Source organism: Cardiocondyla obscurior, linkage group LG04 (genome assembly GCF_019399895.1).
Source record: "Cardiocondyla obscurior isolate alpha-2009 linkage group LG04, Cobs3.1, whole genome shotgun sequence".
In the NCBI taxonomy this organism is placed as follows: Eukaryota; Metazoa; Arthropoda; class Insecta; order Hymenoptera; family Formicidae; genus Cardiocondyla; species Cardiocondyla obscurior.
The window spans coordinates 3,825,335-3,837,938 of NC_091867.1; the positions used below are offsets into that span (position 1 = coordinate 3,825,335).

A 12,604-nucleotide genomic window follows, 5' to 3' on the forward strand; every position below is an offset into this window, starting at 1 on the left:
TTGAGATCGAAGGATCTCAGCGGCGGATTCGGCCTCAGATCGTTCGTCGCCGATTCTTAAAACATCGCGTACGGGAGTGCCGGGAGTATGAGAAGTTGAAAGACGGTCTTTTAGAGTGTCGTTCCCGAAAGAGAAAGTGTCGAAGAAATGGAGTCGATCTCCTCGCGTTCGTCGTCGTCATCGGTCAGGTCGTTTTGTCCGTGGCTCACGAATTCTGAGATATAGGTAGAATATCGACGGCGGATCCGGCTTCAGAGCACCCGCCGCCGTTCTCTAATAATAAGACACCGTATACGGAAGTATCGGGAGCATCGAAAAAATACAGTCGACTTCCTCGCGTTCGTCATCGTCATCGTCATCGGTCAGATCGCTCAGTTCGTGGCTCACGACTTTGAGACATTGGTAGAATCTCGGCAGCGGATCCGGCTCCCGAGCGTCCACCGTCGTTTTCTAACAATAAGACACCGCATACGAGAGTATCGGGAGCATCGAAAAAATACAGCCGACTTTCTCGCGTTCGTCATCGTCATCGGTCAAGTCACTCAGTTCGTGGCTCACGACTTCGAGACATTGGTAGGATCTCGGCAGCGGATTCGGCCCCGGAACGTCCGCTGCCGTTCCCTAAGACATCGCATACGGGAGTGTCGAGAAAGTGGAGGCGGCCTTCTCGCGTTCGTCGTACCCGGAAACGGAAGTATCGAAAATATGGCAGTGATCTCCTTGCGTTCGTCATGTCCGGAAACGGAAGTATCGAAAATATGGTGGCGACCTCCCCGCATTCGTCATCGTCACTCGTTCGAGTCAGGAACATCGGATAGCCGAGCAGCTTCAACGAATATTCAGTTACCGGCTGAAGTAAGAATAAACTCTGTAAGTGACTTAGATTCTTGTTAACTCGATGTGATAATGTTGTAATAATCTGTATAATTTTAGTGGTTGTGCATTTTCGACGAGAGACTACGGAAAAAGATTCAACGTTGCTGTGCGTCGCCGTTCCCGAAGTTCGTGTATGGAAGTGTTGAAAGAAATAGAAGGTGATTTTCTCTCGTTCGTCACCGGCCGAAAACGTCGGATACCCCAAGCAGATTAAACGCAGACTCGATTACCAGCCAAAGGAGAGCGGATTTGACAAGTAAGTCTTTGATTCTCGTTATTTCAATAATTATAATATAACAGTCGGTATTATACATATAATGTTAGAAATTACATGCATTCTTGACATGCAGGTATTTAAAAAAGTATGCCTTTGCTCGAATCGTATCTTGATTTTCGCTAGATTATTTTTCTGTCTCTAACTTTTAAATCGTTTCAGTGTCAGGTTCACTTGTGTAGGTCCCAAACCGGTTTCGATGCTTCACTCTTCCTTACCTCCTCTCTTTCGTCCCCTCCACTTCGCGCTGAATGCAGAAACTCGACGTTGAATGATGTTTGTTTGGTAGTAGATAAAAATAGCTCGTTTCCTAGTATCGTGGGTGGCTCGTTTACGCTCGGTCAAAGTCTCCGTTCGAAGAGACGCAATGAACAGAGTTAGTCATAGGTTAATTTTGTGATTATAAACTCACTCAAGAAATTATACCCAGAAAAATTGTATTTAAAGAATTTCTTTCAATTGTTTTCAATATTTTTCAGTTTTAGATGTTTCTATTCGTTATAAAATGAGTTTCAATTACCGTTCGGATTAACGAATTAATTCGACACCTGCCTTTATTTTTTTTTAGTTTTATTTTTATTTTTTTTTTTCACGTTTGCTTCAGACGCATACGATAAATCGTGCTTGTTAACGATTGAAATTTATTTCAACTACTGTTGAAACACGTGTGATTGGCAGTGAATATTTTTTAACCTGACAAGCGCTTTTTTCGTAAAACGTACGTTTTACTAATTGTTAACTAACTGTATCTGATTAAGTCATTAGGTCTTAAAAAGTATTTTTAAACTTAATTCAGGAGAATGCTGAACACTATTCAATCAATAATGAACGTGCACGTTTTTCATACGTTTCAATTTTGAATTCTAAAATTATTAATATAAAGAGTTTGTAAATTTCAAATATTTAAAAACTGTACAACTGCGCGTACATATTTTTATCTCTTATACGCGTTCAAAAAAAAAAAAAGAAAAAAATGTTGTTGAGTATAATTAAAATAATTTGTTATTTTCTATTGTTGCATCCACTAAATTTACGTAAAAGTGCACGTTATAAGAACGATGGTTTCTATTTTACCTCCGCTTTATTGCACTTAAAAATTCCTTTTTGCGCCAAATGTAATAAAGGAGGAACAGATTACATTTTCTCGAGATAAGAGTAACGTTTACTTTCCCCCTAAATTCAGTAGGAGTCTTTTACCGAAGAGACAACCGGTTGAGAATGGCATTGCGGTAACCAGGCTTTAAAATTAAAGTATGTTTCCGTTTCATAAATATTTCGTCAGTGAACTCTTACAACAATGAGCTAAGTCGTTGTATCTCGATAAATTAAGAAACATGCCTAGATATACATTTTATAATTGGTGATTAAAAATAACTTTTACACGTTGAACGTTAAATAAACGACGATTGTTGGTATAAAAGAATTATCTCTTTTACAATGGATTATGTAATATCGTTTATTCGTCGGCAAGCCTAAAAGTTTAAAGCTACGCTTACCGTAATACGGCTATGACTCATTATATAAAATATTTTGAAAGTTCGCAACTTCGGTATAGTTTTAACGCAACTATTCAGAGTTCCTGCATCTCTAACGGTTTTAAGAAGTAGCACGGAATAGTTATATAAACGCAACCCGTACTTCTCATGGAGTAACGATTCGTCCTCTTTCAGTATCGGTCACATTGTCCTTTTTGTCTTCGTTTTAACGTTATGCACGCAGCCCCGTAACAATACGAATATTATCTTCGTACTTTCAAAGTTAGTTATTACGACTACTTTGTCTCTTTCCTTCGAAATACTGAAATGCAGAAGATGTCGAGAAATAGCACAAAGGAAGCAGTCATTATTTTATGAACAAGCCATCTTGTGCCGTTTGGTGCAAACAGCAAACTTTGCTTTACAGTTAAATTAATAAGTTATAATAATAGTAATAATGTACTAAATAATCAGCAAATTTTCTCATTAAAACTCATTAAGGAATAAGAATGAAGATTTGTTATAATATCTAATTAGTGTTCATCATTTTCTTAAATGGCATTCTACATTGTTGTCTTTGTTATATTGTACTTTCTATTATTTTACTGCAAACGTTTGACTGGCGTCTTGATAAGTGCAATTATTCAACCGTTGCTTGGACGACTCGTTCTATCGATGCGCGGATATACGTATTGGCTGCTCGCGACCGATTTCCTTCTGTGTCGCATTTGTGATCACGAAGAGGTTGAACTTCCTCCCGACATAGGTGCACGTATCCGAGGAAGAGGTATCCGCGTATGCCGCACGCGATTTCGACGTCTCTAATCGAGCTTTCGTGTCTACCGTACTTAGATGGCGGTATGATGGTTGAGCGGATGACTAGCTCGGGGCTTCGTACGGTGATTAGGAAAGTTACCATGTGCCTGAGAGTCTGAGACCGAAGCCTGCGCTTGAGCTTGTACTCACGCTTGTCGACCAACTCCTCCGCATCCAGCCCTCCGCGCTTTCCTCCCCCTTACGATCTCATTCACCCCCGTCGTTTCATCCTCCCGGCCTTCGACTTCCCCGCCGACTCTACCTACCGCTATACAACCCGCTCCCCCTCCCCCCCTCATATCTCGTTGCTGTTGTAATCCTCAATTAATGCACAAGTAACGCTAACTACGCAAACTCACTAACTTCGTACACACATCGAAGGATGCGCAGACGACGGAAGCCGAGAGGACGCTCTCGGTTTTCGAGCGGACAGGGAAACCAGCCGATATACGCGACGAAGTCGTACGAGATCGGATTAGGTTATCTATCTGAGCGTGTAAACGCGGCTGCGTTGTTTAGATCTCGTATCGTATTAGAAAGCGTCGGGCGCGCGTTGATGCATTTTCTCGGGTTTTATCTAAAAAATTCCGATCTTTTATAAGACTACAAATTTTATCTTTAAACCGCAATATTTTCATACGAAGAATACCAAGAAAAGATAATACTTTATTTTAATAATAAATTTATTTATTTAATTGAAACGCGGAAAACCTCTTAGAAAATAAATTTTAAAAAAGGCAAAGAGCGTTTTTTTTTTTAACTATTATATAAAATTCTAAAATAAATTACATTTTACAAGACAATTATTTTTCAAAAAGAGTCAATTAGTGTCCATGCCATTAAATAAAGAAAACGTTTCAAGCGTAGGCCGGGCCGCTCGATACGGCAATAGATATTTGCACGCGTGAACGCACGAACACGTTCGATAAATTCCGATCAGCCGTAGTCCAGCGAGACCCTACTCACGAAAGAGATGAACAAACTAACGGGCAGGTGGAGTGCGAGAGAGATAGGGAGAGAAACGCGCGTTACGTGTAAACGGGCGGGACACGGCGGGAGAAACGACGGCGAGAATTCGACCATGGACAACTAACTCGCTGATTAACCAAATACCGGTCTGCAGGACAAACGGTCGAGCAAACATTGAACAACCTGTCAGCGGCACGCCACGGGGGATCAAAGTTCAAGGGATAAGCGAAAAGCTGGGTTTTTTTTTTTTTTTTTTTTTTCAACGAGGTCGCTTCCATCCCCCGGCGCGTCGTCCGGCGCGTCGCCGGAATGATTTTCGACGGGCCGGGCGCGGCGTTCTGTCGGGAAATTTGCACGCTACAGCGCGTCGTTCGCAGGAATTATTCGTTGATAATCAGAGCGTACCATGAGCGCGGCACGCGTGAGCGGATATCGTCGCTTCCGAGAGCAAATACGCGCGCGGCTGCGCTCGAATTTACCGTGCGGCGCGATGACGAAGGCAGTAACGGCGCGTTGTGCATCATCCATTGCACCGGTCGCATAATATCGCGCAATATGGACGCAATATCTTTATCTCGTTCTCGCGAACAGGCACAACCGCCACCGACGTTTTGCGCAGAGAGAACACTCGTCCGTTTCGCTATCGATAAACGACTGAGTGTATTTGTGATCCGTGAAGTCTTGCGAATGCATATATGTATACGCATGCAGTGCGAGCAATAATAAAAAAAAGAATTATGCGTCACTTAAGAAAAATGATGAGGAAAATTCCATGTGTAGAATGACATTAATTTGATTTAGATATCTGTCGTGATTATTAAAATATTTAAGCTTGCTTGCAGTCGGTAGTTAATATTTAATTATACCAATTTTTCATTGTAATAATTTTGTTTGAAAGAAAAGCTCAAATTCACGGACGGAGATACACCAAGTACGACATGCATTTAATATTTTCTAAATACAACCATGAAAGCTTAGCGCAACTCATTACTTATTGCACAAGGGAGGGTATTATTTTGAAATTTCAAACCCCACGGCTAATATTGTATCAAAGGCAATATTGATCCGTGATATAAGTAAGGGGCATTTCTCCGGATTTGTGCCGCTTTCCAGCTAATTGCTTCGAAGGATTTAGTCATCGATGATTTCGTAATGTAAGATAGGTATTATGGGTTGATGCGCGATCCCCGTTTAACAACAGATGGCCCGTGAACCTTCGATTCGGCCCGCTGCCGATCGTTCCTCATAGCCTGCGACTTGAAACGCGTCGTCCCGATCGCAGCTTAGCCGAGGATTTCGCAACTCCACCACGACCCATCTGGCCTTGTGGTCTGGTGTGGAGAAATGATTGGAACCGGGGGGTTATTTCACCACGGATCATCGACCGTAATCGCCGCGCCCAGGGTCATGAATGTAACGGAACCATCCTAATGGGGTCTCTGGTCGGATCGGTGTAAGCTCTCGCTACTGCTATCACGAACATCGATTAGGATAATAGCGGCAGTAATATTGACATTACTTTATTCCTTACCCGTTGAAATTCGTCAAAAAACTGCGAGGTCTCGATTTAACGAACATGACGCGAAAATATAGCTTTTTGGTCCTTTAAAATTGGTACGCTTGGGAAATTAACGGATTCGAGAAATGTATATTTACAATCTGCAAAAAATATCCCACTCTGCTCCTATATCTGCGTTATCCATAAAATTATGAAAGCTTTACTAAACCCTTTTATCTTTATTTTTCGTCGGTATAAATATTCAAGCGAATAAATATTTTCAAACACATATTTAATATTAAAAAAAAAAAGAAAGTTACGCGATATATGAATTTATATCTACTCTGAAATTGCGTTAGCGCGATTTAACGTATATTGAAACGTATTTCTGCGAGTTAATTTTGAACAGCTGTAATAAAATAAATCTTCCAAAAACAAAAACGGAAAAAAATAATTTAGTTAGGTCTTTCATGACGCGGCTTTTAAACCCGCCTCACCCTTCTTGCACGCGTATTTGCATTGCTCTATACATATTGCTCCGGTATGTATGCGGCGCCGAAAACGCGCCGTGGCGATGAGGGTTGCTCGCCACCATCTAGAGTGATCAGGCTTGTTTGTAAACAGTTAGGGAAGCCTCGCGCGCGGACTTGGTATTTCGAGAAAGCCCCGTGAAAACATTTCGCGTGAATGCATTACCATATTTGCTCCGACGAGCATATGAACGGCGCGTGCACGTAGACACGCGCATACGTGATAGGATTGCCGCAATGCCGCATGGCTTTCTGTTTACAGTTGACGCGACGCGACGCGACGCGGCTGCAGCACAGCCGGCGACAGCCAGGATTTCCGTTGGCAAATAAAATAAAAATAGATTAATGAAAAAATAAATAAGTGCGGGCGAGGCAGAGGTGTGTGCGTTAGGCGGTGGATGCGTATTGCGGACTGACACGTAGAACTTTCGCGTTCGAAAATACTAACCATCAAACGATCGAACAAAGATGTGCAAATATAAAAAAAAAAAAAAAACATTCCTGCAACGTAAGATTGTTAAAATAGAGACGAATTGGATAGATAGACAAATAGACGGAAAAAAGGGACGAAAAACAAAATTGGAAATCGATATCTTTCGTTGATATAAAACGTTTATACATATACGGATTCGTTACTCCCTCGTATAAAAATTAAGACATAACTGAATGCATTTAATTTATATTATATTACATTTGCCATTTACGAAAAAGCAGTTTTCTCTTCCTGTAAATAAGGTACTTTGAATGTTGAAATAAATTTTAAAAATGCTAATCGATATTAAGATGATGAAAATTTATGCAGCAATAAAACCGGGTGTTATCGTAGATTGTCGTGTTTCTAAATTAGAGATTACTTACTGCGGGAGCTATGCTGTGTGCACACACAGCGCGGTGATTTCCCCACTGATTCCCCACCGAACTTTGCACGAAGAAACCCAGCTTCGCGAGAAATTTGAAATGTAAAATTGCATTTTCCAGCTATGCACACTCTCCTGTATTTTAGATCTTTATATTATTATTTCGAATACGAATAAAATTGACATTGCGCCGCGTTTATTCAATAATATTTAACTTACTGATTACATTGCGCGTAACAATTACTATCGCTAGAAATTAAATTACAACCTAATATATTTTCAGGGAAAATAATTTTTATTCACCAGCTCGTCTTTTATAACCGGCCCGCAGTCGTGTTTAATAACATTGCAATTTTTATTAACTAATAAACCGTACGCAGATACGCGAAGCGCTCTCTGAAATGTTGCCGTAATATCATTCCGCACTTGGTCGTGCCGTGCGCGAGGCAAATTAGCCGCCAAATGTTGAAATTTTATCTCCGATGGAATTGGTCATGTTTACGGCCGCGAGCTGCAAAATTGACAGGCATCCTCCGAAGCATATTATGCCGTCGTGCTCGTGCATAGCATTCACTCTCGGACCGCACGATCGGCCCGAAAGCGACCATTGTGCCGGTGCGAGGGAGAGACCGAACGAGCGAGTTGCAAAAAAGGAGTTATACAATTGGTAATCAGGCCGCCATTGACGGATGAAATGATATCTGAATGCCCGAAATTAGCGTCAGCGAGCTGTGATAATTGGATGGTGATGTATGCTCCGAATGCGTACACCGCGAGCGCTCGCGCCGACGCTGATTTGCCGTGCGTGTTTCCGCTCGTCAAAGGGTTAAATGCGTGTAAATGTCCGCACTCCTGGCTCGTGTGATCGCATCATGGCGGTACATATTCCGATACACACGGAGACAGCAGACGACAGCGGTTTTCCATCGATGACTATACTTCCTTCCGCCGTGCCGCCGGCGGGAAATAAATCGACGCCGTCGGCACGCGATACACACGTCATTAGATCGCGAATGATTTTGATAATGAACACAGCATGTACCCTGCGATCCTCGGTGTGGTTAATCCCGAAAATGCTTCTCGCACAAAATTTGCGTATCGAAAATTTTTCACGGATTACTAAAGTTACTAGACCCGATTTATTTAGTTAAATGTTTTTTTTTATATTTTTTTTTAAAGTTGTAAACAACACGGTTTATTCGAGAAGTATAGCCGATGGAAAACTATTGTTTGTAAATTCTTAAAAATTTAACTGCAAATAAAAAGTGCTATTGCGATATTAGTTAATAAATTTGCATTGATGTGGCAAATTTGTTTACTTCAAAATTTATAAAATTCACCAACGGACCGATATCGCGGTAGATATGATTGAAGAATGTTTGCGGAATGCACACCTACTATTTGTGTATTTTATATAAAAATATATTTTTTTATATTAAAAACAAAAATTGCGCGATGCACGCCGTGATGCTTTTGTTGTAAAAAAAAATTGATACAACGCCGGTCTAGGTCAATTGCTCATTAGTTCATAACATTCAACGATTTTTAACAATCGAACACTCGAGATAGAAGTATCTATCGGTGGTGAAATCGAGCGCGAAATGCAACAAGCGTTACAAAAAGAAGGTTAATGCTATGGGTCGTTGCAAAGCATTCGGTATATAGGTTTAGTAATACGGTAAATAGTCTCTTTGTTGAGCGAAGAAAGGTATCGATTTGCAGCTTTATAGCCGGGCGACCGCGTCTCGTTCTTGAAAGAACGTTTAGAAGATAACGAGGGAGGCTATAGAACGTATAGGAAAGGAATTAATGTAACGCGCAATAGAACATAATTTATTTATAACACCTCGTAAGTATCAATTATACTCGCCTTGCACTTCCCACGAGGCAAGTACCTTAGGGATGAGATTTAAATAAATAACGATAAATGAATTTCCAAATAAAACGTAACGTACACATTTCGTCAAATTAAAATACGCTAATTTTACCTTTGATCTAATTTAATTTTAAATGAAAATGTACATTTCACGAGGTTTTTTTTACATCTCCAACGACTCCTTTCTACTGCTTGGCTAAAACCGCTTTTTTTTTTTTTTTTTTTTTTTTTTTTTACTCTTACGATATACCGCGTCATACATTTTCCGCGGAGTGGCGTGCGGCAGTTTCCACTTTTTTCTTGTTATCTCGTCTCTCATTTCCTCTCCCTCGCCTCCGCGTTCTAATAGCAATACAAGGAGCTTGCGCGTAGGCAAAGTCGTGAGGTATTCTCTCCACAGAGATGCACGCTTCTTTCGCGAATAATGAAATTAGAGTCGCGTTCTATTTGCGGTCCATGCGGGGCAATATTCTTCAATTATAGCTGCCGTTCGAGTGCACCGTCTGGGGGAAAGAGGCAAGCAAGCGCGGTGCGTTGTCGCAAATAAGAAAGCGCTTTTCGAAGGAGAACGCCGCTTGGAAAATGTGATAGCGAGCGAGAGCTAAAGAGAGACCGACCTGTAAACGTGAGGGGGAGGAAGGTAGAAACGAAAGAACGGAAGAGACAGAGCGGATAAAAAGCCGAGTGCAAGGAGATACACGAAGTGTTGAACAGAGACAGCGGGATCGTCGTTTGCAACCGACCCCGCTTTCTTGTCGAAGAAAGGAGGATCTCGAATACCTCTTTAACTTCGTCATATGAAAGCCGTCGCCATTCTCAACCGTCAGAGCCCTTGCTCTGCCAATAGAAGCTTCCTTCGCGATTCATTCCTTTTCGAAATATAATCGGTTCGAAAAAAACCACGATATATATAGTTAATTACCTAGATTTAAAAAGACAATTATTTATTTCTTATAAATAAAATAATTTAAAGTGGTAATATGTCTGTCTCCTGGGAGTAAGATGCAGTTTTTAAGTTGAATGTCTACTTTTAACCGAATTAATCAGATAGCTCTACGATATTCTTATCTTCACAGAGTCAGAAAATGAAAGAATAAAAATTCAGAGATTTATAAGCTACTCATTCGTACTCGTTTGCATTCTTTTATAAACATTACATATAAAACAGATTTAATTAAAACCAGCTAATAACAATTTATTACGACCCGTTTTCATTTAGGATTCAAATTTTTTTTTTTGGATATTTTTTATTATTAATTGATCTGTTGATATTCATCGTTGTGCTGTGATATAAACGGCGTGAAAAAAAAGCGAATAAAAACGTTCTTTTAAAATCTTTCAAACGTGCATGTACCCATTAACTTTACAAAATATCTTGTATATATGCAAACATATTATTACAAACGCAATTATATCAAGCACACGGATGGGCTATATTGCATTAAACATGGCACAGTGTATGAAATTACTTTGAAGTCTATCGTGTGCGTGATCCTACATTATGCTCTAATAATACTATTTTGTAACATTCTATCTATCGTACAGGACAAAGTTTAGAAAAAAAAGAGAACTTTAAATTCTTATATTTTTGTTAGTCGAAATCGAGAAACGGCGATAATATCGCGTATGTACATGTTGATGTATGTTCCGTCTTATCTCATCTTATCGCAATTAGTAAGCTCAAGAGTTTAGTGTCATTAAAAATTGCATTCGGTGACGTCTACCCGATGCAGCAGGAGTCGTGCACCGACGATATCGCCGTGATTTGCGCTACGTAATGTATTGTTACACGCTGGTATGTCGTAGAACGTATCTGCGTTACACGTTATAGCACTGAGAATAATCCGGAATTAGAGAATGCCGAGATTAACTCGCTGCAGGGCATCCATGCTGCGCGAAGAGTTACATTGTAAAGCACTATTACAAAGCGGCGTTTCCTAAATAGGTGATTATAGCAAGTGCGTTAAAACTTCTATCATTATCGTGCTCATTCGAGACAATATCAAAGACAAGTAATTTCACGTTGCTCCGATGTTTGCAGTTAATTTTTTTTTTATGCTAAAAACTGTATTATATATTCAGTGCTTGTCGTCTGGTGCTTAAACATAAGAATTGAACGTATCGCTTTTTAATTTTTACGTGAGATTAAAATGTTTGTATTAATAATTGGTAAAAAAGAGCATATTGGGGAAATATGAACGGAACATACAAGCAGTGATTTAATCAATTACGATCTATCTTTTCTGTCATGAACGTAAAGGGAGTACGAATTTTCTCATGTCGCGATACCAGAAATGGAATTTGGATTAAAAAGGGCATTACCCATCTATCCAACTGAAGAGTCACTGAAAAGAGAACGTTTCCAATGCAGTAAAACCCGATTTAAAGCTGTCAGTTCGGTGTATATGTCGTCTGTATGAAAGGATTAGTAATGAAGGGCTGTGTTACGTTACAGTCGCATTGGGCAGGTACGAAATACTCCGATAATAATTCTAAGAATGACAAGGATATGTGATACATTGAGCTTTTTCCGTGCACGTGTACATATACGTATACGTGTGTATATGTATATGTATATTAAATGGTATTATTATCACGCTGAATGTAAAAGCTGGTTTAATGAGTTGCATGATTATGGTAACGTGAAAAGAGTGAATTAAAAAATATCAAAATGTAAAATTTAAAAGATTGCCGCAAATGCATGTATAATATTTACTTTTCCTTTTATTTTTATGTTTTTTTAATTTTTAGAATTAATTTATATTTAGCTAAAGCTTTTTCTTTTTTATTGAAGTTAAATCGAATGTATATTTTCAAGTCTTTCGATATTTTCACGCACTTATGCAACATAAGCTCTATACTTATTCAATATATTATATAAAGTGTCAAAATAATAACGTTTAATTCATCACTTTGCTCGGTTGTATTATACGATCCAATTAGTAAGGATTTAAGGACAAAGGAGACATAATTCTTGTTAGCTCCTTTACATTTCATTGCTCGTTATGTGAGTTAATTAAGTATGAATTTTTAGACGGATGGCTATATATAAAATACAGCCGTAACTACTCTCGTTTCTCATCATTCTTATTACACAATATTAATTAACATTAATTAAATATTATTTCATTTTGATGCCGATATTAGAATGCGACAATCTTCGCTGTTTCGTCTTATTGATTATCTGTAATTTTTTAACGAATGCAAAGTACATTAATTTATATACATATATACATATACATATAATGTTTCACATTTGCTTGTCTATTTAATTTTCTATTATCTTAAGTATTATTGCTCGTTTCGGTTTAATCTCAAAATATTTCCTATCCAAAATTAATATTTCGAATCTCCTACCGTCACTGTAAAAAAAAAAAAAAATTACGATAGCGCGTTTCTATGTATAAACGTTTCTGAATCGTTTTATTCATTA

The 12,604-nt window shown here is 39.2% G+C and overlaps 1 protein-coding gene across 5 annotated transcripts in view; it reads right to left on the reverse strand.

The window, feature by feature from the left end:
* Ten-a (tenascin accessory) overlaps positions 1–12,604 on the reverse strand; it is a 448,965-nt gene that overhangs the window by 219,114 nt on the left and 217,247 nt on the right. The gene's annotated exons all lie outside the window — the stretch shown is intronic.